Below are 26599 nucleotides of genomic sequence, written 5' to 3' on the forward strand. Positions count from 1 at the left end.
ATTTTTTTGTACAAATGCCAGATGTGATAGCACAATAGAGCTAAATCTGGTGTGAAATATGTTGTTTTCAATGTTTTGTAATGGAATATGTTCTAGAACCTTCTGGTTTCTCTTATAATTGCTCAGTGTGCTCCGTTCTCTTTTGATGGAGGAAAGGTCGATACAGATGTCTATGAGTAGGTGTTCTGGTCGCACTCCTCTTGTACACGCTGTGCTCTAAAAGCTGCGTTATACAGCTGACCTACAGCATAAAGCCCTGAAAGTGAAAGAAAGCGAACTAGTAACCAGCCTCACTACCGCGCTCGCTTAACTTCTCTGAAAGTCTCCAATCGAGAGGATATTGGGCCATTTGTCAGCTGCCTTTTACCAGAGTACAATTGAAATCTTCTTTCCTTCTTAGCATTATATAAAAAGCTCTTGTATATTCTTAATGCATCTCTCCCTGAATTATTAACAATAGACGCGCAGCAGACCTGACCTTGACGTCCCCCGGCTACTTTTATGGCTGACAACAATGGTATCCACACAAAATGGGGCTTTCTTTTTTATCCTTTAAGCCTGTAATATTGAAGTTGGCTTCTGTGTTACAACTTAGTTGAAAAAGCATCTCTTACAGCCTATCCTGTCTTAAAGGGGCTTTCTAGACCCACAACAATGGGTTAAAAAAATGTGATACTAAAAAACTTCACAAAAAAACAACAACTTGTGACGTGTCAAAAGTCATGATTGGTCGGAGTCTGAGTGATCAGACCGATACTGATCGGGACAATGAGTGGGGAGAAGTCCTCTTCTGGGTCTGTGTCATACGATGAGCCAGCTGCATAGTGCTATGGGGCAGGTCTATTTAGTCTATGTTCACACAATGTATAAACAACGGCCATTACTTGGCACTCAAAACAAAGGCCACTGTTTTCAGATCAAAAATAATTGACAATAGTTTTTTTTACGGCCATGGTAAACGACGGCTGTTGTTCAATACATTGTGTGAAAGAACGGCCGTTGTTTTTATTGACTTCAGTGCAAATTAATGCACTATGAAAAGAACGGCCTCTTAAGTGTGTAGAGGATTGCGGTCAACCTACTGATCGGTCGTGGTCTGAACACTCAAAGGCTATGTTCCCACAATGGTTTTTGCTCTCTGTTTTTGAAAAGAAAAAATTATATTTGTCACTTCGCTGTTTGGCCACCCGTCAGTGCAGTGACGGCTGTCGGTGCGTTATTCTAGGTCAGGTGGACCGATCGCCCTTTGTCTTTAAGTGAAAAGTTGAATAGTAAAAATGGCGAACGGATGGTGAATAAAAAAAAGTTGTGTGTGAACAACAAAAAATAATGTCCGGTGTTTAAAAAAGACATCTGAAAATAATTGTTTTGACGTCCGTTATTTTATATATTGTAAGCACTGGACATCCATCAATCCGTTGACTTCTATGCATTGCATGGAAGTCAATCAAATTGCGGCAAAACGGACGTCTTTTTACATATTGCAGTTAATAAAAAAAATTTAAACAGTATAAAATATAAATATATATTTTTATAGACTTTTATAGAGCATATGATTCGATTTTTTTTTTTTTTTTTCAAAGTACCATTTTGTAGCTATTTTACAGTCGTATTTTGCCTTATTTTTACTGTGTGTGAACAGAGTCTGAGGTGTATGGACTATAAGGGCTAAAATCACCTTTGAATACGTTTTTTTTAATTATAAAATTATACTGTAATAACAAGTACAGCAATACGTGCAGTTAACTAGGTAAAGAAAATGTTTCTTTTATGTTATTTTTTATAAAAATAAACCAAACACTGAATTTTTTTTTTTTTTTTTCTCATTTTTTATTTTTTTTTATTTTTTAATCTGAATCTGACTTTTATGCTGCGGCCCTGACTTGTGACACGAGCAGGGTCACCGCTGAGAGGAGGAGGGAAGCTGGGACCATCATCTTTTGTCAGTGGTTCATAAAGGCGGCCAAGGTTACTCTCGTGTCGGGCATTAAAGATTATAAACTATAGTAAAAAAAAAAGAAAAAAAGCCTGTTAATTGTTTTTTGTATTTTTTCATGAAAACCACCAGAAGCCAAGTTCTTTAATGTTGCTCACCGAATGCTCAATCAATCACAGTTTATTCCTTGAAAAATTCACAAAAGCTTCAGGTAAAGTACTAACTTGATTTTTTTTGTGTTCATTTCATAACTGTTTTCTTAGGTGTTGAGCGTTAGTAAAAAAAAAAATAAAAAAAATCTGTTCTTGATCTGGATAAAAAAATAATAAAAATAATTGCCTTTCATGTGTTTCAGAAAGTCCAACTATTAAACATAATCTTGTATCCTATCAGGGATTTATTAATTTGCTTTAAAATTTTTTTTTTTTTTTTTTTTTTTTTAAGTTTGGTGACTGTTCTCTAAATTTGGGGGTTCTATAATTTTGCCAGGGGTAGTATGTGTAATTTGTATTTGTGCTCAACCCAACAAGTTACCTGGTTTGGAGAACGTCCATTCCATTCCCAGTTCTAGGCAATGTTCACGAGACCGCAAAATGTTTGCAGTCTTTCTGGACAACTCTCAATGTTCATGATCATTATTTGTGGCCGCCATTGCCCATAGATGGCCGTCTTTTGGCACTAAAACGACGGCTGTCCAGAAAGACTGCCGTCATTTTCCTGATGTGGTAACATAGTTTTACACTTTGTAAAAACAACGGCCGTATTTCATAACAACTGCTGTTGTTGAGCAAACAATGGCTAATGTTTAAAAAAACAGCTGTTGTTGGCTCAACAATGGCCATTGGTATGATATACGGCTGTTGTTTTTACATAGTGTGAACTTAGTCTTAGGCCATGTTCACATGGCGCAAGAGACCGGCCGCTCTGTGACCCGGTCGGGTCACGGAGCGGCTGGTCTCTGAAAAGATCATCCTGGCCGGATGATCTTTTTGGCCGCAGGGTTCTGATGCGGGCGTACCTGTGCGCGCCCGCATCAAAACTCTTCACAGCACACTATAAAGCTTCCTGAATAGCGACCGCAGAAAACTGTCATGTCAGTTCTTTGTGGCGCCGCGAGGGATCCCAGCCGGAGTGTATACCATGTGTATACACTCCGGCCGGGATCCCATAGAAGGCAAGGCAACGTATGGTTTCATACAAAGTACGGCCATTGTTGCCTATTGCAACAACGGCCGTACTTTTACAAAAACATACGTTGTGTGAACATAGCCTTATTCTGTATCTTTTCTTATTATAACTAAGCTTCTGCCAGCATATGAAGAAATGAGCCAAGTAAATAAATGGATTGTTAAATTCTTTATTCCATTTCCATTTTTAAATAGAATTATTTTTTCTAAACAGCGCTAGCTTTATTAAAAAAACAAAAAAACAAAAATGATAACATGAAATTCAAAAGGTCAAGATTCAACTTTAAAACAAACTCTTCTTCGCGTCTCGGAGATATTTGTTCTTTGTAAAAGTCACTGTTATTTTTTCTTACGGGGAACATTAAAAAAAAAAAAAAAATGGAAAAAAGGCAATTTTCTTCCCTTTTACACTTGTAAAATAGAGCAATTTCTCCGAGAGACATCATTATTCACATCATTAAATATCATTACAGGAAATTTTAATCATAATCTTGGGCTTAATGGTATCATTACCAATAGGTGCTCTGATGTCCGACGCTTTGAATATCGGAGCCTTTGTAAGAGAAATAATTAGAGATGAAGAAATGACTTTTTGTTGCCAGAAGCATCAATTAGATGTGTTTTATCTGTTTATACCTCCTCAAGACTCCAACAGTTCTTCCCATAATGAATGATAATAGGAAAGCAAATTGATACAACGTAACCAGCAAATATCTAACATTTTGCCGACCACTTGAAATATAGGATTGGAACGGAAATTAAAAGGCTTTAGTCTGAACGCCGCTTACAGATCATATTGATCATATAGACTCATAGAACATTAGGCTGACCTATATTTCTACATGGCCGTGTTTTTATAATATCCAATTGTTGCTAATGGTTTATTCCACAAATTATCGCTATCGTTTTCTTTTGACAAATACATTTATGTAAAAAAACAAACAATAGGGCTGATTAATTTATTCCCCTCATTGAGAAGTAATTGTCTGGCGCATATTGATGGCCAAGGTCCCTTTTTTTCTGCATATATGTAAAATTACAATGGCAATGTTGTGCCTCACTTTCAATATGCATCTATGGGAAGACCTGGGACCCTTAAAAGGGTTTTCCAGCATTTAATTTTTTTTATATATATATATTGGTGCCCAGTTGGTAAACATAATTAACATGTTATACTTACCTCTCTGCGCTCCTCTGCTGTCCTGATGAGGTGTCACCAGTATCCCCTGCTATGCTACTTCCGGGACTATCTTGTCCCATCAGTGACAGCCAATCACTGGCTGTGGTGCTGTCCCAGCTAAGCCAGTGATTGGCTGAGTGGGCTGTCATTCCTTATACAAGTTAGTCTCAGATGTAGCGGAGTTGCAGCAACACAGCAATACCAGCAACACTGCACAGGGACACTGGAGGAGCACAGAGAGGTAAGCATAACATGTTTATGTTTACCAACAGGGCAGAAATATATTAAAGAATTTTAAATGCTGAATAACCCCTTTAAAGTGAAACCGTCAGATAGAAAACTCATCCCGCACGGCCTACTTGGTTTCGTCAGTATGTAATCCATTTGTGGAAACTGTCCAAGGTTGCGATCTTCTGAATTAAAAAACATAAATTGCTGCTTTGAAGTGTCATAGAGGTGTGGCCAGTGCACTTGAGTGTTCTGGCCACACCTCTATGACACGTCAGAGCCTTCTCAGCCCTCTCTGTTCAGAACACATGTATGCTTGACCAAGTATATAAATGAGGTGGGAGGGTCGACAGAGACAGCTTTGAAGTGAACAAGCTTATGAGGGTTTTTAAAAAAAATTAAATAAAAAAAATTCAATTATCTATTGATAAAGATATTTTACTACTATTTTTTTCCTGTTTTCCTTCTGCTTCTGATGAAAACTGTTTGCTCTGTTATCCTTCTTGCCTGTCTGGTGTACATCAAGCAAACGACTTCCTGTTCCTGTACACACTCTAGCTAGGAATTCAGCAAACTATATCTGCCAAGTTGTAGTCAAGAAAAATGAATGGGTAGAAGATGGGTAGAGTTGGCTGATTTCCTAGTTAGAGTGTATAGCAGGAATAGGTAGGGAATGGCAAGAATTGATCAAATAGAGAGGCATTTTGGATTCTAAATTTATGCTCCCATTTCCCAGGTGGTCTAAACTATAAAACAGACCTGATGTATATCTATTGAAATGTTATGTAGTTTCTCCTCCTTACCAGCAGAGGGTGCTAACCACTATTTGTTCTGAATTCCCTGTTGGTATGTTTAGACTCTCAATCATTGCAGGAGATACTCTATGGTGCAATTTGAACGGAGGAGCAGGTGAGTGTCCAGTACTTGTTAGTGAATGTTTGTAACACTTTTTATATGTTATGTGCACACTAAGTTTTATGTTTTATGCAGTTTTATGCAGTAATTAAGACGTGTATACGTCGAAGCGCGTCACATTTTTTTTTCATCTGTATGGATATTTTAACCCGAAGTGAATAAAAAGTGGTTATAAAAGGACGTCAACAACTTTTTTTGGACTAAGATGTAAGGTGACAACACAACAGACCGTTGGTCTTAAAAGCAGAAGAAAAGCATAACAGAAAAGTAGGAAAATAACTTTAATGTTAATTTATTTATTTATTTTTTTTTCTTTCAAATCAACTGGTGCCAGAGATTTGTAATTTACTTCGATTAAAAAATGTCAAACCTCTCAATACTTACCAGCTGCTGTATGTCTTGCAGGAAGTGGTGTGTTCTTTCCAGTCTGACACAGTGCCACCTCTGTCCATGTCAAGAACTGTCCAGAGCAGCAGCAAATCCCCATAGAAAACCTCTCCTGCTCTCCAGACTGGAAAGAATAAACCACTTCCTGCAGGACATACAGCAGCTGATAAGTACTGGAAGACTTGAGATTTTTTTATAGAAGTAAATTACAAATTTCTGGCACCAGTTCATTTGAAAGGAAAAAAAAATAGTTAAAAAAACATCTGACAGCCCTTATAGATCACATATAGATGTGGGGGATAATGTACATAACATAAACACTGGAAGATCTGTGATTGTATATGTAGGTCTCAATGGGGCCAAGTTTTAGAGAATATCTTAGTGTTAACATATCAAGCTGTTTTTGTGAAGTTTCTCAAGGCTGCAGTCTTCTCTGAACCCGTCGGTCATACCCATGAGATCCTGTCTGTATTTGACATAAAGGGCTGTACAGAAGGTAAACAGTATACAACAAGGCGGGAGGAATATATTAGAATGTAGCTGACGGCAAGGTTTGGCAAACAGCCCTAGGCGTTTCATTAGAAGTGAAGACGCAGGATACAAAGACCATGAGTAATGGAGGATTGTGAAGCACTAATAGAAGCTACTGGAAGAGACTTTATCGTAACTTCAATTATAAAAATGGTAGTGTGAATAACATATCATGATATCTCCAAATATTCACTGTCTATGGCCATGTAAAGCGACTACTACTGCTCTGGACAGTTCCTGACATGGACAGAGGTGGCAGCAAAGAGCACTGTGTCAGACTGGAGAGAATACACCACTTCCTGCAGGACATACAGCAGCTGATAAGTACTGGAAGACTGGAGATTTTTTAAATAGAAGTAAATTACAAATCTATATAACTTTCTAAAAACCAGTTGATTTGAAATAGATTTTTTTTTTTCTACGGAGTACCTCTTTAAGACCGTTGCATGAGTACTAAATAAAGTCTTCATAAATCTTCCCCCCTATTGTTTTGGCAAGTTAAACAAAATCTTTGTTTATGAGGCACACGTCTCCCCGTGTAATAGGGAGTGTGTGACCAGAGATTGATGGACATAAAGGGACATATGAAGAATCCAGCAACTGTTTTCTGTGGGCCTATCTACATGAATGGGGAGTCATGTACTGTAACTGACCCCCACAGTTTCTTCTTTTCATGGTATTATATAATGGAATGGTAAGCTTTGTACAATGTATGGCACTGTCTGTGCAGGTGATGGCCATTTTTAAAGTGGTTATCCAGCGCTACAAGAACATGGCCACTTTTCCCCCTGTCTTGTCTCCAGTTCGGGTGTAGTTTGCAACTAAGCTCCATTTACTTCAATGGAACTGAGTTTGAAACCCCACCCAATCTGGAGACAAGAGAGAGGTAAAAGTGGCCATGTTTTTGTAGCGCTGGATAACCCCTTTAAAAGACTATTGAGGAATCACTCTGGAATTTTAGTTTGCTCCTAGTGCAGCATAAACTATTATAAGAGAATAATGTAGAGGTTCATGTTCGCCCACTTATTTTAGCTAATATGGCAGTTGTAGGTTTTTAGCCGCCTTGATTCGTAGTTACTTACTGAAGTGATTTTCTAATGCTGCCAACTTTCCCCATAATGCCTCTGGTTTTGCAGATTGAAGGAAAGGAGTCTCATCACTGATGAAAGTCTGTGGGTGCTGTGGGTCAAGTTATCCCAGAGAGTGGGAGAAGTGGTCAGTGTCCATTGAATCCAGGCTTTGGGTGCTTGGGTGAAGTTAACCCATTGATATCATAGTGTGTAAAGTTGCTGTAAAGCCAGTGTGATGATACTGTAGGTATTATTTTTTATTTGATCATACACAGTTTTTCTTTGTTCTCCGTCCTTTTACCATCTTTACTAGAATAATGTACCAACAGCCATCATTGCACTGACAAGTGGCCAAACAGCGAAATGATGGATGTCATTTTTTCTTTTCAAAAAAGGAGAGGAAAAAAGTATTGAAAACATAGCCATTCAATGGCCGTTGTTCAATACACTGTCTGGAACAATGGCTGTTGTTTGCATTGACTTCAATGCAAATCATTGCATTGTGAAAAGAACTGCCGTTGGGGAAAATTGAAAACAATGGGTGTTCTTTTCATAAAAAGTATGGATTTACTGCCTTTTAATCGACAATGGTCCTAGTGGTGGTCCCTCCAAGAGAAGCCCTTTAAAAACATAAGTCATTCCTATATATATGTTGGTGAAAGGGGAAGTGTGGCCATTTAAAAAACCTGGCAGCTGGCAGTGGCAGGACCGGCCTTGGGACCTCTGCCGAGCTCCAGGATCTCATCTGTTGCCAACATCCCATGCCGGCTAATGGACTGGCTGCTCAGCCAGTCAGGGGGCGGGACGCCCCTCCAGTCACTGATTGGCTGCGTGGCTAGTCCATCAGGCATTTTCCCCTGAGGCCAGTCTTGCCGCTCACCACAGGCACAGAGAAAGGTAAGTTAGAACTTGTGATCAATTTTCCCCTGCCGGATGCCGTATTTTCAAAGTAGCCGGGCTTCTGCTCTTAGTGAGAGGACAGTTTTTTTCCTTTGCATTATGACTATATCCCGACAGATACGATATAATGATATATTTTTACAGTCATCACTCAGACCCATCCCCGCATTAAATTTTTTTTCCTATTAGCCAAACCCCGGCCGCTCGTTTTATCTGTTGACATCATCGCTTCCAAGCATCATAAATGCTTCATTATTTGTCTATTTATGGTTGAGAAATCTCCTTGTTATGATTTTACATTACGATCTTTAATAGCGTGGAGAACCCCATTACATTGGGCTCAGTGCGCTTTTATAAGACGTGAATTTTAATTATGGAGAAAGCTTTTAAGTTGGGATAAAACATTAACATACATGGTCTATCAAATAAAGAGCTTAATGAGAATGAGGAATAATAGGTGTAATATAATGGGTAATTATCAACTCTGTTTAGAGCTTAAAAAGTGTAGCTGTGTATGAGAGCCGCAGAACCGCCAAATGGATTCATGCGGAATCCCAAAGATAAACTGTGTGCAAAGTCGACATCTAACTAGATTGAAGGAGTGAAGAAAAACACTCACATTAATGACTACCACCGTACATGTCAATAAATATGTCAGGGATGAAGGAGACTTTGGGGTTATTCCTTTAAGGGAGTTGTTCACCAACTTTAAGAAATAGGGAAACGCCAATTAAAGTATAACTTTTACAAGGTCAATTAAAATCTAAAAAAACCCACAACCAACACTGCACAAACACCACAGCCGTGGTCTACTTCCAATATCTGTAATATTAACAAAGCTACGCATCAGCCCAAGTAGCACTACCAGAGCACCTCTGTTCCATTAAACAATCACATAAGTAGTATAGTGGATACTTTGGTAGGGTATACCAGGGTATTGGTTTCCAAAGGGGTAGAGCGGGGCAAGGGTTGACCTTTTTAGGGTGAGTGCCCCGATATACCCTGTGCGAGTAGGGGTAGTGGTCTGCACAAACTTGTTAGGGATTACTAGGGTGAGTGTACCCAAGACCTAATGGACTCCTACACCCGGTATTCAGGAGAGAACTCCGATCTAAGCTTACTCGTTCATGTGATGGCTGTTGTGGAATCCTCTGCCCAGTAAAACATTAGGAGTAGGGATGATCGAACATCGGAAAATCGTTGGTTCGATTGAACTCGAACATTCTCGAACCTGCCGCATTTGATTGCTGATGCCTTCCCGGTCCGTGCGGAAAGAGGAGACAGTCTGAGTAGCGCTTGGAATTCCGGGATACAGCCTAGGTAATAGACTGAATTCCGGAATTCCATGCAGTCCCTGGGCTGTCTCCTCCTTCCCTACGGACCGGGAAGGCATCAGCAATCAAATGCGCCAGGTCCAAGAATGTTCGAGTTCGATCGAACCTGCGATTTTTTGATGTTCAATCCTATTTAGTTAGGAGCACTAGAGGGCATGGCTACTGCCATACCAACACCGATACGGATGGTTCCCTCCATTGATAATCATTGGGGGGGGGGGGGAAGCCGGCCGGGGGCGGAGTGCCATGCAGGGGCTAGGCTATGGTCCTCAGCTGGCCTGCCCTTTCTAATGATTATTAATGGAGGGGTCCAGCTGGGTTGGTGCCTGGGGGTAGAAGGTTCGGGGTAAAGTCAGTAACCCCATCCCCAGTGCTTCTAACTGCTTATGGAACAGAGGATTTCACAACAGCCATCACGGGAACAACACTGAGGATGAAGGTAAGAGACATACCTTCCTCCTCTGCACCCTGTGCACAATAGGGACTTATCACTGGGGTTTGGTTTGTCTAACCGGCTGAGAGTTTCCCTTTAAAAAAGATTGTAATAGATTTTGAAATAGATGACATTGCTTATCTTGCATTTATGCAACATCCTATAACAGATCCGCCACTTACCATGTGTCATTTCTAATACTAGCGTCTTCTCATGTGTCAATGGCCTCTTGGGGGACCCCTTATGGACTAAGGCCCGTGTGTTACTGGCATCTTTGTACTTTCTATAGCTGGTTACAGCAGACTAGATGACTGCAGTCATGTACACTTACGTATTTATACACGATTACCCTATTTTTAAAGTCTGTGCTCATCTCCTGATCAGGCTCTATAACAATAGGTGGTTGAGCTCTGAAAGCTTCAGAATTGGCAATGGAGCCCTAGTCATCGCAAGGTAAATAATCTACTCTATCTACAACATTACTCCACTTTTTTCTGTACATTTTGGGTTTGGTTGTCAACAAATCCAATTACAATGTTTTATTTGGTAATACGATTGTAATTCTACACCCCCGCTAGCTCTTGGCATCACCCAAGGAGTTCTGCTGAACGTCAGCTGCTGATGATCAATGCACAATTGTTTGCTGGAAAAGATGGGATTTATGGAGAGTGGTCCTGCTTACAATAGATAAGATTGTCAGATGAAGACCCCATGGTCACATGATCCTCATAATCTCTTCTCTCAGACACAGAATACAATAATATCTAAAAATCCATATTGTTTTCTTACTAATTGTAACAACAAAGTAAAAAAAATTCCTGTAACCCTAACAAAACTTATCCTATAAGGGTTATCTGCTTAATAAAGAATGTATACTTACCCATCCCCATGCTCCTACAGCACCATGTCGCCACCTCATTCTCACAGGTAAGTATACCTTCTTTAATATGTTCCCGCAAACCCCTGTCCCCACTGTATTTTTTGTATTCTGTTGAGTTCTCCTTTAACATTTCTCATAACCAATGAAACATTATTTGTAAATGTGATATGTTGTATTGTAAAATTTTGTCTATAAATTATTCTATGTCATTTGGGCTATTTTATGCTCTTCTTTGTTCTTCTCTTAAAGAAGCAGTTCACTAAATTTTTTATTTTTTTTGCCCCCGGTAGCCGCTGGCGAGTATACTCACGGAAGCTGATCGTTTTTGCCGCAGCGCGGCTCCGTTACGGTCCCGCGGTTGCGTTCAAATCGGATGCGCCGGCGCTGTGACTCCTCTTCTCTGCCTTGTAAATTGAGCGCCAGAAGTCACTCAGAAATCACATGATCACCAGGACATCCCTCTATGACCCAGAGCAAAGGACCAGTGACAGACATCTGCTCTCCGACTGGTTGTCCCGTCCCGTTTATTTAGCCATTTGAAGCTATGATATTACGATCTCCGCACAGAAAATATATACGGACAGACAGGGAATTTAATTTTCATCGGGTGCATTTTTTATTTTTTACTATGCCAAAATACACAACATTGGTACAATGAGAACTAGGCGGCAGTGGCGTTTCCACGAGCTCGGCGCTTCGCTTTTTATGAATCATTTTATTTAATCTGGGAAGACAGATGATATTTTAAACTGAAAACTGCAAACAGATAAAATTCCAGTCAGTTGTTTAAAGTGATGAGAAAAGCACACTGTTCCTGACAGCACCTTTTAATCCAGTCACACAAATAGATTTCAGCAAGTTGTCTGGGATGAATTATCATCGGCATCACCAAGTAAGACATGTTCCACTTGTTTGGCTTGAAAAAAAAACAAAAACACCTTCCCTAATCATTATAAGGCAGAGGCTTGTGTGACACATGACGGTAGAAACAAATCAAAAAAACCAAAGGGGGTATGTGTGACTAGTGCCACTTTTATCGGTTGCATCCATTATTGCAGAACATTTAAAGGGGTGTTCCAATATTTGAATTTTTTTTTTAAAGTGAGTCAGGGTTAATTAAAAATGCAAAAGAAAGCATACTTACTTACCTGTCCCGCTCCGCTACAGCTGTCAGTTCCCAGACTGCCCCAATATCTGCTCCTGTCCTCTTCTTCAGAACTTCTGCTGGTGTGCAGGAAATGACTAGTGTTAAGAAGACTTGAGGAAACTGCCTGAGTTCGGAAACTTCTTTCCACCCAAGTTCTCTGCATTTGATTGCCGGCATCTGAAGAAATTGGATAGGAAAACATGGATTGGATCCAGGAAAACATGGATACAGCTATAGCCCATAGGCTGCATGCATGTTTCCAAGGAGGTCTTGAGTGGGGGATCCAACTTCTCCAGATGGAAATGCCAAGTGTTCGAATGTTGATTGGACATTAATAAACTGTCTTGGTTTGGCAACTCAAGGCGGTTTACTCAAGTCCGATCAACATTTGAATGCTCTGCATTTGCATCTGGAGAAGCTGATTGCCCCCCCCCCCCCCCTAGGGCTGCCAGGAAAACATAGATACAGCCATAAGCCATAGGCTGTATGCATGTTTTCCAAGACTCCCCAGGGGGGCAATCAACTTTTCCAGATGCAAAGTCAGAGCATTCGAGTGTTGACTTGAGCAAACAACTTCTTTCAACCTGAGTGCTCTGCATTTGATTCCTGGCATCTGAAGAAGTTGGATGCCATCCTAGGGCTGCCAGGAAGAGATGAGTACAGCCATAGGCCACATGTTGTGTCCATGTTTTCCAGGATTCACAAGAAGGGGCATCCAACTTCTCCAGATGTAAATGCCGAGTGTTCGAGTGTTGATCGAACCTGAGTAAACTGTTCAGGTTGGGCAACTTCTCCGAACCCAGACAGTTAACATTTACATCTTAAGAAGTTGGATGTCACCCTTGGGCAGCCAGGAAAACATGGATACAGCCATAGGCACAGGTTGTATCCATGTTTTCCAGGATTCCCTAGGGTGGCATCCAACTTTTGGAGACACAAATGCTGAGCGTTGGAGTGTTGATCTGACTGGGGCTCGGCAACTTCTCTATACCTGGACAGTTTATTCAAGTCTGATAAACACAAGAAATTACTGCTCGGCATAGACAGTGCAAGTGAAACAAGAAAAACAATATTGACATTAGCATCAAAAAATAACTAGAGGAAAAGTTACAGACTGTAAATTGGGCTTCTTCAGAGGGAATGAGAGGAGGTCACACTCACACTGAATGGAATTATTTCCAGAATCATTTCAAATATTTCTCAGAAATCCTTTTCATCAGCCGGGCTTTACAGAGGTCAGGGGGCAGCATCTAAAGATTAAGAGGAGCAGAAGATTCCAGCTTCAAATGTGTAGAAAGAACGGCAGCAATCTACCATCTGTGTATCGACGGCTTTCAGATATATTAAAGACTCGTCTTAAGATGTGTGTGAGAATAGCCTGGAATATACATGACTGCCCGGCTCCCCTACATCTGTTCTGCTCCCGGGAGAATCCGCACTCATTATGAAAGGTTTCAATCTGTGGAAACTGACAGTAAAAGTATTATAAGAAAAAAAGTGTAATTCTGGAAATATTTTTATTAGTAACAAAATAAAGAAGGAAATTAGGAATAAGGAAGGAAACAATTGTGGTTTCTTCTTCCAATGAGTAACGGCTGGAGTCGTAGATCAGCTGAACCACCGCTAGTGATGGTGTCAGCTGCACCAGGGAGCGGAGTCTAGAGAGCAGCTGGTCTTCACCTGAGCCCACTGCAAGGTAGGTCAGACCCCCAGGCCACTACCCTAGGTGGGCCAGGTGCAGCTGGAGACATGAAGGCAGAAGGCAGGGACACAGAAAGACTCAAGGCTGGAACCACGAACAGCAGGCACAGTGCAAGAACTACTGACAGCAGACGTGGGCTAGCTAAGACCACACACTAAGGGAAGTATGCAGAGGGCAACAATGGAGAAGCCAAGCACCTGAGAAACAAGGCCTCAGCTGTTTTGCACGCATGCGCGTTTCTACTGTCAGTAGAAGCGCGCATGCACGCGAAACAGCTGTAACCTTGTTTCTCAGGTGCTTGGCATCTCCATTGTTGCCCTATATGTCCAAATGTTTATAAACATGCATGAAAAGAAATAAAGAAGATCATGTCCTATGGTGAGTGCCCTTTCCTATTTTTCTATAACAATTGGGATTAAATAATAATAATAATAATAATAATAATAATAATATAATAGTGAAAATAGCAGGCAGCTATAGGAGTCACATGGCCATGATTCTCATGATGTCTCCCCATTTTATGAGGCATGATGGCCAGATATCTTCAATGTCATTTTTTATGTTTTTTAGAAGGCCGACAGAAATTTGCCATTTTTAAAAAACAAACAAACTTTTTTTTTTTTAAAACAGCACCCTCGGGGAAAAAAAAGTCCTGGCGGGTGGAGGTTGGGGGGGGGGGGGCTGTCACTATGAAGAACCTTTCTGAATGTAAATCCAATCAGTAATGCTGCAAGCCATTACAACTTCCCCAAGGTTCAGACTACCATGTAATTACAGGTCATAGTCTAGTACAAGTTTTCATTAAACCATTAAATCAAAGACAGTATGTAGCCACCATATCAGAGTTTAATCAGTTTTTCTCATACTTGGTCGTGCAGGCAAAACTAATTAATTTCTGTTACTTTTTTTTTTCTGTGATTTTGTATTACTTTCATGTTCAAGTGGAATTGCTGATTTTTTTTTATTATCTACTATGAATGATCGTCACATTTCTGTTGATGGACGCCGATGTTATTTTTTTTAAATAAAATGATTATATAGTAATAGCAATAATAATAATAATAATAGTAATAATAATAAAATAGGAAAATCATCTATATAATAATAATAATAATAATAATAATAATAATAATAATAATAATAATAATAATCAAACTCCCCCCTGCCTGCTGCCAGATTTTAAAATTGGCCGGACTCCTTTTACGATGACTTTGGTGTCAGCACCAAACCAACTGATGTTCCCATTCGGTTCAGACACAGATAGCTGACCGTCATTTCTTACGGGTAGGAGAAGATGGACCCAAGTCATGTGAGATGTAAATAGAAGATCCACTCGGGGAAGAAGAGGCTCCAGCATTACATTGTCATGAGTTAGAGCCAATAAGTATGTTTAAACACGTCGAATTTCTCATAATGGATATGCTTACCATTTGTTTCTAACAGTCTTCAATAAATTGTTTTTCATTTTAGACCTACTTTGGATATCTAATACTGGAGCGTCTTCTTCCTCAAGCAGATCTTCTATTGTAGATAGTAGAGGACCGTATCGGCATCTCCCTCCATCGCCCACCAGGTTTCTTCTGCCAAAGTCACAGAACAGTGATCTGATATTCCCATGTGTGTTCTTCCATATGCTGACTAAGGCTTGGGTGAGACGTACCCTGCAGCTCATAGCAGCAGATAGCGGGACAACAGATGGTTCGAAGATTTATGAGGATGACTTTTGTATTGCGCAGCGGAATCAGATTGTTGAAGGTGATTCGGGGAAGTGAATAGTTCATGTGAGCCATAAATAGACAAGGAAGAGGGTGAGACCGATGTGGACAGAATTATTAGACGGCATGAATGGGGGATAAATTCAGAAGCAAACAACAGCTAAAATGAGTACAGAGAAAGAAGACTATTGCCCTTGTATTGCCCTTTCCTTCCCTATGTAAGATCTTGACTTCTATTCTCAGATCTACAGAGTTTAAAGGAGAAGTTTGGCGAAATTTTTAATTAAAGTATTGTATTGTCCCCCAAAAGTTATACAAATCACCAATATACACTTATTACAGGAAATGCACATAAAGTGCTTTTTCCCTGCATTTACTACTGCATCAAGGCTTCATTTCCTGGATAACATGGTGATGTCACTTCCTGGATAACATGGTGATGTCACTTCCTGGATAACATGGTGATGTCACTTTCTTGATAACATGGTGATGTCACTTCCTGGATAACATGGTGATGTCACTTCCTGGATAACATGGTGATGTCACTTTCTTGATAACATGGTGATGTCACTTCCTGGATAACATGGTGATGTCACTTCCTGCACAACATGGCAATGCCACTTTCTGGATAACATGGTGATGTCACTTCCTGGATAATATGGTGATGTCACTTCCTGGATTAAATTGTGATGTCACTTCCTGGATAAAATGGTGATGTCACTTCCTGGATAAAATGGTGATGTCACTTCCTGGATAAAATGGTGATGTTACAACCTGACTCCCAAAGCTGTGTGGGCTGTGGCTGCTGGAAAGGATGATGGCAGAGGGATGCTTAGTGTCCCTCCAGTGCCCTGTGTCCCTCAGTGTCCCCAGCCAGGAAGTGACATCACCATGTTATCCAGGAAGTGACATCACCATGTTATCCAGGAAGTGAAGCCTTGATGCAATAGTAAGTGCAGGGGAAAAAGCCCTTTATAAGCATTTCCCATAATAAGTGTATATTGGGGATTTTTATAACTTTTGGGGGGCAATACAATACTTTAATAAAAAATTTTGCCGGACTTCTCCTTTAACCAACTAACCTTTAGAGTGACTCTGCCTCCTGCAAATAAAATCTGGCATTACATGTTGTGGCTAGTGATGAGCGAACTTTCAGAACGTTTGGGTTTGGCCAAACCCCAACACTGCACGTTTGACTCCCGGGGGCAGGAAAAGTTGGAGGCAGGAAAGTTCTTCAGCCACCAGGAGTCAAATGCCGAGCGTTCGGGTTCGGCTGACCCTGAACAACCAGCAAGTTCGCTCATCACTAGTTGTAACCAATGGCTGCACAGTTTTGCCAGTAATGCCACAGTTTTAGTGGCAAAATCATTAGCCCATTGGCCACCACATGTAGGCTTGGCATCGTCTGCATGAAGTGGCAACAACATGGGAACACATTGTGATATGGAGATATTACTCAGCCGGCAGGTCAGCGCAGATCATAAAACTCTAACAATTTAACAAAACTTATTGAGTTCATATGAGAACTTTAAGGACGAGAGGGAGGGAGATTTATGTACCATGAATAAAGACGTGGAGAGATTGAAATTAACCGAAAATTCCACTCAAACATAACTTTTGATATGTTGCTGCCTATGATGAGACTAACAATTCCTTCCATACTTGTTACTATTTATTGAGTCTCCTTCCCCCAGTTCTCAGCTGCTGCTTTCTGCTGAAAACACAAACACAAATCTGTGTGAGCTTTTCTCTTCATCTCCCCCTCCTCCCCCTCCCTTCTGAGATGGCTGATGTAATTGATTCTCTGGCAGGCTTTATCTGCACCATTGTAGCTTCTTTGTAATACTGTGAGGATTAATCACAGAGAGTCCATCAGCAACTTGTCCTCAGAATAATCCTCCCAGCATTACAAAAGAGCTACAAAGTTGCAGATACAGCCAGGCAGGGACTGTTCAGTAATAGCTTTATTATTTTATACACACAATCGTTAGTCGTCAGTTGTGCTACCTGTTACATGGAGTGATGAACAGTCGGCAGCTGATGATTTTGAGACTTGTCAAAAGACATGGATCAGATGATGATCAGCTCTTTGACTGATCAATGTCTTTATTACATGGTAAGATATTGGGGGAACTTGGCCAATTACCGCTCTGTGTAATAGGATCCTACTGTATGTCAGAGATTTTGATTGGTGGGGACCCGATTGCTGAGACCCCCACTGAATGCTAAAGCAACAGGGATTGGCTGAGCGCTATGCTCCTTCATTCCTGCTTGGTTCTCCTCAATTCATTGGATCTGCACACTGTTCACTTGACTTTCCAAGGAGAACCGAGCTGAAATGAAGGCTGCTGCCCTCGGACTTGTATGACAAGAAGATAGATGGATGCTAGCGCCATGACAGGTTTATATGCAGTGACACTTGTCACCTAAGTGAGATAGATGTATGGTCTATTCTGACCTTTGGGTAACTATGAAAAAAACTAAACCATATTGCCTACAGTTGCCTATGGACCTGTCTGACCCTGCGGCTTAGATCATAAAGAGATATTCTGGTTTAAAGTAAAAAAAAAAAAAAGTTTCAGTATAAATAAAAAAAAAAATCACAAAGCTTTGTAATATATTCTTTTAATTCTGTATCACGACCCTTTGTGTTATTGAACAAGAGCACTAGATGTGGACACCCAAGTATAGATCTTATTCCACCATTTTTATCCAATCTGAAACAAAGAAAAATGTGCAAATCATTTTTCTTCGTGTTGGTTCCATTATAGGTTGTAACTAAAGAGAGTGACCAACATGAGCAGCGAATTCTGACTAAACTATTATATGTGAACACAGTCTTAGGGAGAGTTCACACTACGGAATTCTCGCGGATAAACTCCGCAGAATTCCGTCGGCTGTCCGCGCGCCTTTCTGCCGGCTTCATAGACACCATGTCACTTCTTTCGGCGGATAGCAGAATACGCCAGCCCATAGAATGGTGTCTATGGAGCCGGCGGAAAGGCCCGCGGCCTGTGTGCGCTGACATACTGCGGAATTCCGCTGAGTTTATCCGCGAGAATTCCGTAGTGTGAACCCACCCTTACAGTGACTGATCTACTGCTGGGAGAATCTGGGGCGTGATACATCTGAGCCATTAGCAGAGTTTGGAGCAGTATCCACTCCCTTAGGTTACAGTTCAGCTGCAGTTCAGGTTCCAAACTGTAGACACTGTTAGATAGCATTTAGGTCAAGGAGACACATGGGACCTTTCATATATCTGTCTGTGCTTCCAGAATGTCTAAACATTCATCTTTTCTCCAGTGCAACAAGCCAAAAGAGGTGTTCCCATGCTCATGAGCTGCTAAGTGCCATAACACCACCTTCACCCTCCCCCCATTTCCTATTCCTGCTTCCAGCCAACTGTCAAGCAAACAGTCATAGGGATGGAAGGGGGAGTGAGGTTGTGTTCCAGCTTGACACAGTTCAGTTTGATGCTTTCATAGGCTGAGGAAAGTCATGGTCACTGGTCAGTCCTATTTCTCTTTAATCACAGGTTAGTCTGGTTGTGTCCTTTGTTAAAAACTGAGCAGGAGTCATTGATCCTGTCCTGACATTGTTTTACATTTTCATCCTTTTAAAAAAATAAAACAAAATATTTATTTTTCTGTAGAAATTTTGTATTTATTTATATTCAAGCATTTGCAGGACTGCTGCTCTTTTTACTACTATGGTACAGATGGAGATTGGAACAGCTAATGGACACTGCCATTGCATTCACAGGGACCTCTGTTCTCTTAACTGGTTGGATTCTTGGTGGACAAATTTTCATTGGGTTAACCCATTCAATTCTCATCATCAAACCATTTTCAATTTATTCCATTGGATCTATTTCCACTTGGGATGGTTCACACTATTTACACATGGTATACCAAAAGTCACACATTTTTAGTGTATCAACCCCCCCCCAGCATGAACCACTAGACATACTATAGAATATTGTTAATAACAACCCTAGAGTAGTATGGGTGTCCCCCCCTTGTGCCAGGGTGGTATGAACACAATAAATGTGTCAGTAACCATAAAGTCTGTTAAATATTTGCATCGTCCAAGTAAAATGCCTATTGATTACCATTGCACCGTTCCCTAACCTCAAACGTTGGCTTTATTGTATGCAAAATGCTATTTGCCAGTAAATATTTGACGGCAGCTGAGCCGGCCGCTAATAACACAAAGCAAACACAACACATACATTCTACTGGAGATCCGAATGCTGCTTAAGGTGGAACTATTATTAAACTGCTTACACAAGCAATTGTTTTAGCAAGGCCAGATATAGTGAGAAGCAGTAATTACATTAGCAAACAGTATGTGATGTACTGTAAAGGAGTCACGGCACCGGAACATTCTGTACAGAGTCTAGAATCCTGTATACAGATGATCAAAGACCTAAAGAGTTTGTGAACTCATCCAAATGCACTATTATATTTGTTAAAAAAAAAAGTCCCATCTGAATGATGGATATTTACAGTAGTATATCCCAGTGTCGGACTGGGGTACCTTGGCCCACCAGGGAAATTGATTCTTGGGGCCCACCCAACATATAAAGACATAATCAGCACCAAACCTTTCACGTTAGTACAGCGATTTTGCATAGAGCTGTGTATGTGAGCAGCAATACTAGTGCACTGCCAGTCACTTATACAGTTGTTACTGATTTATGCAGTTGTGGTAAAACTGCACCATTTAGGTAGAAACTTAAAGAGAACCTGTCACCTCCCGTGCCGGGTCAGAGCCCGGCCGACCCCGCTAGAGCCCCTTAAAGTCACCTCAATCCCAAAGTCCCGCTTCTTCAGCCGGTGCGGGGACGGAGATATCACCGTGGGAAGCCTGGTGAGCGCGGCTGAGATGAGTCCGACGCTCATAAAGAATGAATGGAGCAGTCATTCTCATCTCAGCAGCTCGCACTCCGGGCTTCCCACGGTGATATCTCCGTCCCCGCACCGGCTGAAGAAGCGGGACTTTGGGATTGAGGTGACTTTAAGGGGCTCTAGCGGGGGTCGGCCGGGCTCTGACCCGGCACGGGAGGTGACAGGTTCTCTTTAATATTGCTGCAAAAACACATGAAAAATGTCATGTGTGAACACAGACTTAGAAACATAAACGATGAAGGAGAAAATGTCCATCTAGTCTATTCTTATATTACAATCTCCAGCAGAGGAGACCAATAATGGTTTATTCTAGCCTCACCACAAGGTGTTGGGCTAGAATAAGACTTTTAAGGACCTTCATGAAAGGCATATCAGTGGTCATTAAAGCGTTAAAGGGGTACTCAGGTAAATAAAACATTTTTTTCAAATCTGTCAGAAGTTACAGATCAGTAAATTACTTTGTCTTCCAGTACTTATCAGCTGCTGTATGTCCTGCAGGAAATGGTGTATTCTCTCCAGTCTGACACAGTGCTCTCTGCTGCCACCTCTGTCCATGTCAGGAACTGTCCAGAGCAGCAGCAAATCCCCATAGAACACCTCTCCTGCTCTGGGCAGTTCCTGACATGGACAGAGGTGGCAGCAGAGAGCACTGTGTCAGACTGGAGAGAATACACCACTTCCTGCAAGACATACAGCAGCTGATAAGTATTGGAAGACTGGAGATTTTTAATTAGAAGTAATTTACAAATTCCTATAACTTCCTCACACCAGTTAATTTGAAAAAAATGTTTTCACCAGAATACCTCTTTTACCAGAATATCCCAGCCGGATGGTCTTCATCTCTGTTGAATTGTGATTCAGGCACACCCGTGTGCACCCGCATCTGAATTCCCAGATGCACACAATGGAGCGTGCAGCCGGAGCATTATATTATGAGGGGGGGCATTATACTACCTGTGTCTGGAGGGGGTGCAGTCAGATGAGGGGGCATTATACTACCTGTGTCTGGAGGGGTGCAGTCAGATGAGGGGGCATTATACTACCTGTGTCTGGAGGGGGTGCAGTCAGATGAGGGGGCATTATACTACCTGTGTCTGGAGGGGTGCAGTCAGATGAGGGGGCATTATACTACCCGTGTCTGGAGGGGGGGCAGTCAGATGAGGGGGCATTATACTACCTGTGTCTGGAGGGGGGGCAGTCAGATGAGGGGGCATTATACTACCTGTGTCTGGAGGGGGTGCAGTCAGATTAAGGGGGGCATTATACTACCTGTGTCTGGAGGGGGTGCAGTCAGATGAGGGGGCATTATACTACCTGTGTCTGGAGGGGGTGCAGTCAGATGAGGGGGGCATTATACTACCTGTGTCTGGAGGGGGTGCAGTCAGATAAGGGGGCATTATACTACCTGTGTCTGGAGGGGGGGCAGTCAGATGAGGGGGGCATTATACTACCTGTGTCTGGAGGGGGTGCAGTCAGATGAGGGGGGCATTATACTACCTGTGTCTGGAGGGGGTGCAGTCAGATGAGGGGGCATTATACTACCTGTGTCTGGAGGGGGTGCAGTCAGATGAGGGGGCATTATACTACCTGTGTCTGGAGGGGGGGCAGTCAGATGAGGGGGGCATTATACTACCTGTGTCTGGAGGGGGTGCAGTCAGATGAGGGGGGGCATTATACTACCTGTGTCTGGAGGGGGTGCAGTCAGATGAGGGGGGCATTATACTACCTGTGTCTGGAGGGGGTGCAGTCAGATGAGGGGGCATTATACTACCTGTGTCTGTAGGGGGTGCAGTGAGATGAGGGGGGCATTATACTACCTGTGTCTGGAGGGGGTGCAGTCAGATGAGGGGGGCATTATACTAACTGTGTCTGGAGGGGGTGCAGTCAGATGAGGGGGCATTATACTACCTGTGTCTGGAGGGGGTGCAGTCAGATGAGGGGGCATTATACTACCTGTGTCTGGAGGGGTGCAGTCAGATGAGGGGGCATTATACTACCTGTGTCTGGAGGGGGTGCAGTCAGATGAGGGGGCATTATACTACCTGTGTCTGGAGGGGTGCAGTCAGATGAGGGGGCATTATACTACCTGTGTCTGGAGGGGGTGCAGTCAGATGAGGGGGCATTATACTACCCGTGTCTGATGCTGCTGCTTATATCTTTATTTTTTGAGTTGGTGCAATAATTGAGAAGAAGTTTGCACTCTGGAGGTCCCAGTTGTGCAGGAGATCCGTGAGGCTTAGGCGCTGATCAGCTGATTCAGGATTCTCACATCAAAGATGATAGGAGTTGTAGTAGAAGTAACAGTAAGACTTTAATCAATGGATGACATTTTTTGTAGAAAACCCTCAATAGATCTGACAAAGAGGGTTCCCCTCAAAACGCCTCATCCATTGATGAAAGTCTTACTGTTATGTCTACTACTACTCCTATCATCCTACCATCACTCCTATAATACTGAATCAGCCGATCAGCCCCTAAGCCTCAGGGATCTCCTGCACAACTGGACCCCCAGGGTGCAAACTTTTTATCATCACATACAAATATATACACACAAAATGACATTTTGCAGACATACACAAATATGCACAACACCTTACATATATACCTACATCTAAGCATACTAACACACACACACAGACACGACAGACACACAAACATATATACACAGATACAAAAGCATGCAGATTATATATATACAGTAAAATATCTATAGTACTACATTACATAATATACACTATATACATGATAGATGCACACACACACACACACACACATGCACACACACACACACACACGCACACACACACACGCACACGCATGCATAAACACATGACACAGATGTACAAACACACACAGATTACAAAGACAGACAAATATACAGTTAACAAACTCACATGTTCAGCAGGGCAGGAAGCTCCATGGAGTCTCCATCTTTCCCTCCTCTTCTCCCAGCCAGGCCCGGCAGCCCGCAGCCTCTCCCCTTTCTCCTGTGCACCGACTGCACACATAGCAACAGGAGAGTCACATGACTGCAGAGGGGAGGGGGGATGGAGGGCCCTGCTGCTGCTGCTGCTGCTCTCGCATCTTCCTCATGACAGGTAGGAAGAGAGCAGGGCTGAGGCTGGGAGCGGGGACACACTGAGTGCAGGGGGAGGGAGGGCCCATGATTAGTTTACATTAAGAACGGGCCCTGATGCCGCCTGTTCTTTTCAGCAGTGTGGGAACAAGCAGGGGCCCCCTTGCGCTCCCTATCAAATGGTAGGCCCCTCTCTGGCTCAGGGACAGGGCCCAGCAAGGAGAAAGGAGGGGGGAGGAGGCGGGGCCCACCGGGGAATCCCCCGGCTCCCCGGTGGCCCAGTCCGAGCCTGGTATATCCTATAGCCATCCAAGGGCATAGACATCATGAAGATGACAAGAACTGCGGCAGCGTCCGTGAAGAGAGGAGGCCCACCAGTGGCAGAAGCTGTGATCGGGCCCATAAACCAGGGGCCCAGAACCCCCCTCATCATGTTAAGGTTGTCTACTTATACCTGACCTCCTAAATACAGCTCCAGTGCTCAGTGGGATATAGAGGTATGTGCAGCAGCACTGACAGGAGCAGGAGTGTCACTCAAGTTAGAGGTCATCAAATAAGAGGCTGCACTGACGGGAGCAGAAGAACTGGAGGGCACAGTTACTAAAGGTGTGCCGCTGGCGTATGCCATGGAGAATGCACAGATCGTGGCCACTGTGGTGTACGCCTACCCTAACCCCTGCTTGTCAGATGAGCGGGAAGGGGAAGAGCGACAAGGCAGAGACAAGGCATGGTTTTACATCTAGAGACGTAAATCAGGCAAAAATTTACACCTGGTCCGGAGCAGGTGTAAATTTTTGTGCAATTCCTGGACCAATAGCAGGTCCCGCTGGATTCACTAAGAGAGACAGAGAGAAGAAGAGGGGCCCAAGCCAAACTTCTGCACTGATGCCATGAACCCATCACTATGCCTCTGAGGTCCACCTTAGTTGAGTTGGTTCCTTTTGTTACTGGTGGAAATTTCCCCATGTCCCATATTTTTTGGGCTATACAGAAGCCCTGTAATGGAATGTTTCTCCACCCGGCATGATAAGTCACCACAGTGCCAAGGAAATTCAAACAGTTTCCCGCTCCCGGCATCATATTGATACAGCATTCTATTACAGGGCTTCCTCGTCCAAATTCGAGATGTGGGAATAAGCCCTTAGACTCCACTACCCTGATAACTGCATTGTCATGGGGTGGAGGCACCATTGTCATGGGGTGGAGGCACCATTGTCATGGGGTGGAGGCACCATTGAAAGCAAAGGGATAACCCAAACCAAGTCAGATGCCATAATAACCCAAAAAAAAAAATTCAAAAATAAATCTTATCCTTAACGTATTACCAAGACTTTTAGCCATCCTTTCACCATATAAAGCATCAGTAAGTCCCAGTAATATATAACATTCAATGCACAGCCGTGAATGTATCCCATACGCTCCTATAGCCGTTACCTTGGTCACAATTCCTTATAAATTAACAGAAAAATGAAACGGAAGATTAAAAATCATGTCCAGGTTATAAAAAGTAAAGGGCCTCTTTATCCTTTCAGCGCACAGAAAGATATTTAGTGTCGTAATACATTTTCTGCATTCCAAAATCCGATCAATAGTATCCAGTGTGGTTCAGAATCAATAAACCACAGTCAAAGTGACACTATAAAGGCTGACGGATAGAAAAAAACCCAGCAACCTCAGGGAACGGCTTCGGCTTCTTAATCTGGCCTTAAAATAGAATCCCTGATTCTTCCTGTGCTCTGCCTATCGATACACAAGGGCTGCCGCACAATCGGCACTACGCGGGATTTATTAGTAGTATTGTCGGATAATAAACTGCCTGATTTTATTAGATTTTATTCTCCGGTATTTTATTACAGGGAGCAGGAGGAGAATTTTTAGTAGATTATTTTTAATATATTAGCAGCAAGTAGATATTCTTATCGGAGGAGAAGTTAGTTACTTCCTCCCGCAATTGTGCGACACGCTTATATTTTTGGTATAGCCTCAGTCAAGCATGTCTTTACATAGGGTGAGGACGTTCTCTCACTGTGATTGACTGCCAGTGAGAACTCAAAAAGGAATGGGGTGATGGGTGACAGCATGATTAAAGGGGTAGTTTATTTTTTTCCCAAAATCAACTGGTGCCAGAGATATGTAATTTACTTCTTTTAAAAAATTTAGTCTTCCAGTACTTATCAGCTGCTGTATGTCCTCCAGGAAGTGAAGTATTGTTTCCAGTTTGACACAGTGCTCTCTGCTGCCATCTCTGTCCATATCAGAAACTGTTGATGTACCAGTTGATCTGAAAGAATTTTTTTTTTGTGACCGACCCCTTTAACCCTATGTCTGATTGTTGAAGACATTTTCATGTTCCAGGAGCTGAAATAGTTGCCTATATCGGTATAACTAATTACTGTTGCTGCGTGAGGTGAGAGACAAAGTAACGTTTTCATTTTTGGTGGGAAAAAGTTGATGAAAGAGCAAATCAATTTAGCACAAATGAGACTTGTTCGGAATAACACAACGAGCAAAACTCGGGCATGCTCAGTCTGTCCAAACCTAAGTATGTGATATTTGATTACCGGTGGCTGAAGAGGTTGGATGCAGCCCTAAGGCTGTCTGGCAGACATGGAGGCATGGAGTCTATGGCTGTATCCATGTGTTTCCCAAATCCATAGTGCTGCATCCCACTTCTTCATCAAATGACGATTAATTGGACAATGCTTGAGTTGCGCTCATCTCTAACTTCTACTACGAGCCCTACACAGTTGACCATCTCCTGACTTGTTGATCATGTTTTATACTGTACTACTACAACTACTACTACTACTACCCCCAGTAGTGGATTAAATGTACCCTGGGTCCCGGGCTGTCCTTCCAACCTGGGCTCCCTGTCCCCCCCACCCCCAGTATACAGGCGCACTGATGCTGGACCGTAAAGCGACTAACTCGTTCACATCACTCTCCTCACTATAAATGGGGCATGCACAAGATCTGTACGGTGAAAAGGGACATAATCCAGGAAGTGGTGTCCCACCACGGGTGTAACTAGTTTATACACCCCTCGCAAAAGCCTGTACTCTAAGTAA

At 42.3% G+C, this 26599-nt stretch overlaps 1 long non-coding RNA gene across 3 annotated transcripts; it reads right to left on the bottom strand.

Annotated features, from left to right (window-relative positions):
• Nucleotides 1–1866: 1866 nt before the first annotated feature.
• LOC138795135 (uncharacterized) lies at nucleotides 1867–23443 on the bottom strand. Of its 3 annotated transcripts, none has more exons than XR_011363583.1 (4): nucleotides 23350–23443; nucleotides 13290–13378; nucleotides 12130–12305; nucleotides 1867–2001 (listed from the first exon to the last, which is right to left on the bottom strand). It is a non-coding gene; the product is annotated as an uncharacterized lncRNA (long non-coding RNA). The 3 variants fall into 3 exon arrangements; XR_011363582.1 differs by lacking the exon at nucleotides 1867–2001 and adding an exon at nucleotides 11652–11897; XR_011363581.1 differs by lacking the exon at nucleotides 1867–2001 and adding an exon at nucleotides 11652–11897 and having other exon boundaries at nucleotides 12126–12305.
• Between the last annotated feature and the right edge of the window lie 3156 nt (nucleotides 23444–26599).

The sequence above is a fragment of the Dendropsophus ebraccatus genome, chromosome 6 (assembly GCF_027789765.1).
Source record: "Dendropsophus ebraccatus isolate aDenEbr1 chromosome 6, aDenEbr1.pat, whole genome shotgun sequence".
Lineage (NCBI taxonomy): Eukaryota > Metazoa > Chordata > Amphibia > Anura > Hylidae > Dendropsophus > Dendropsophus ebraccatus.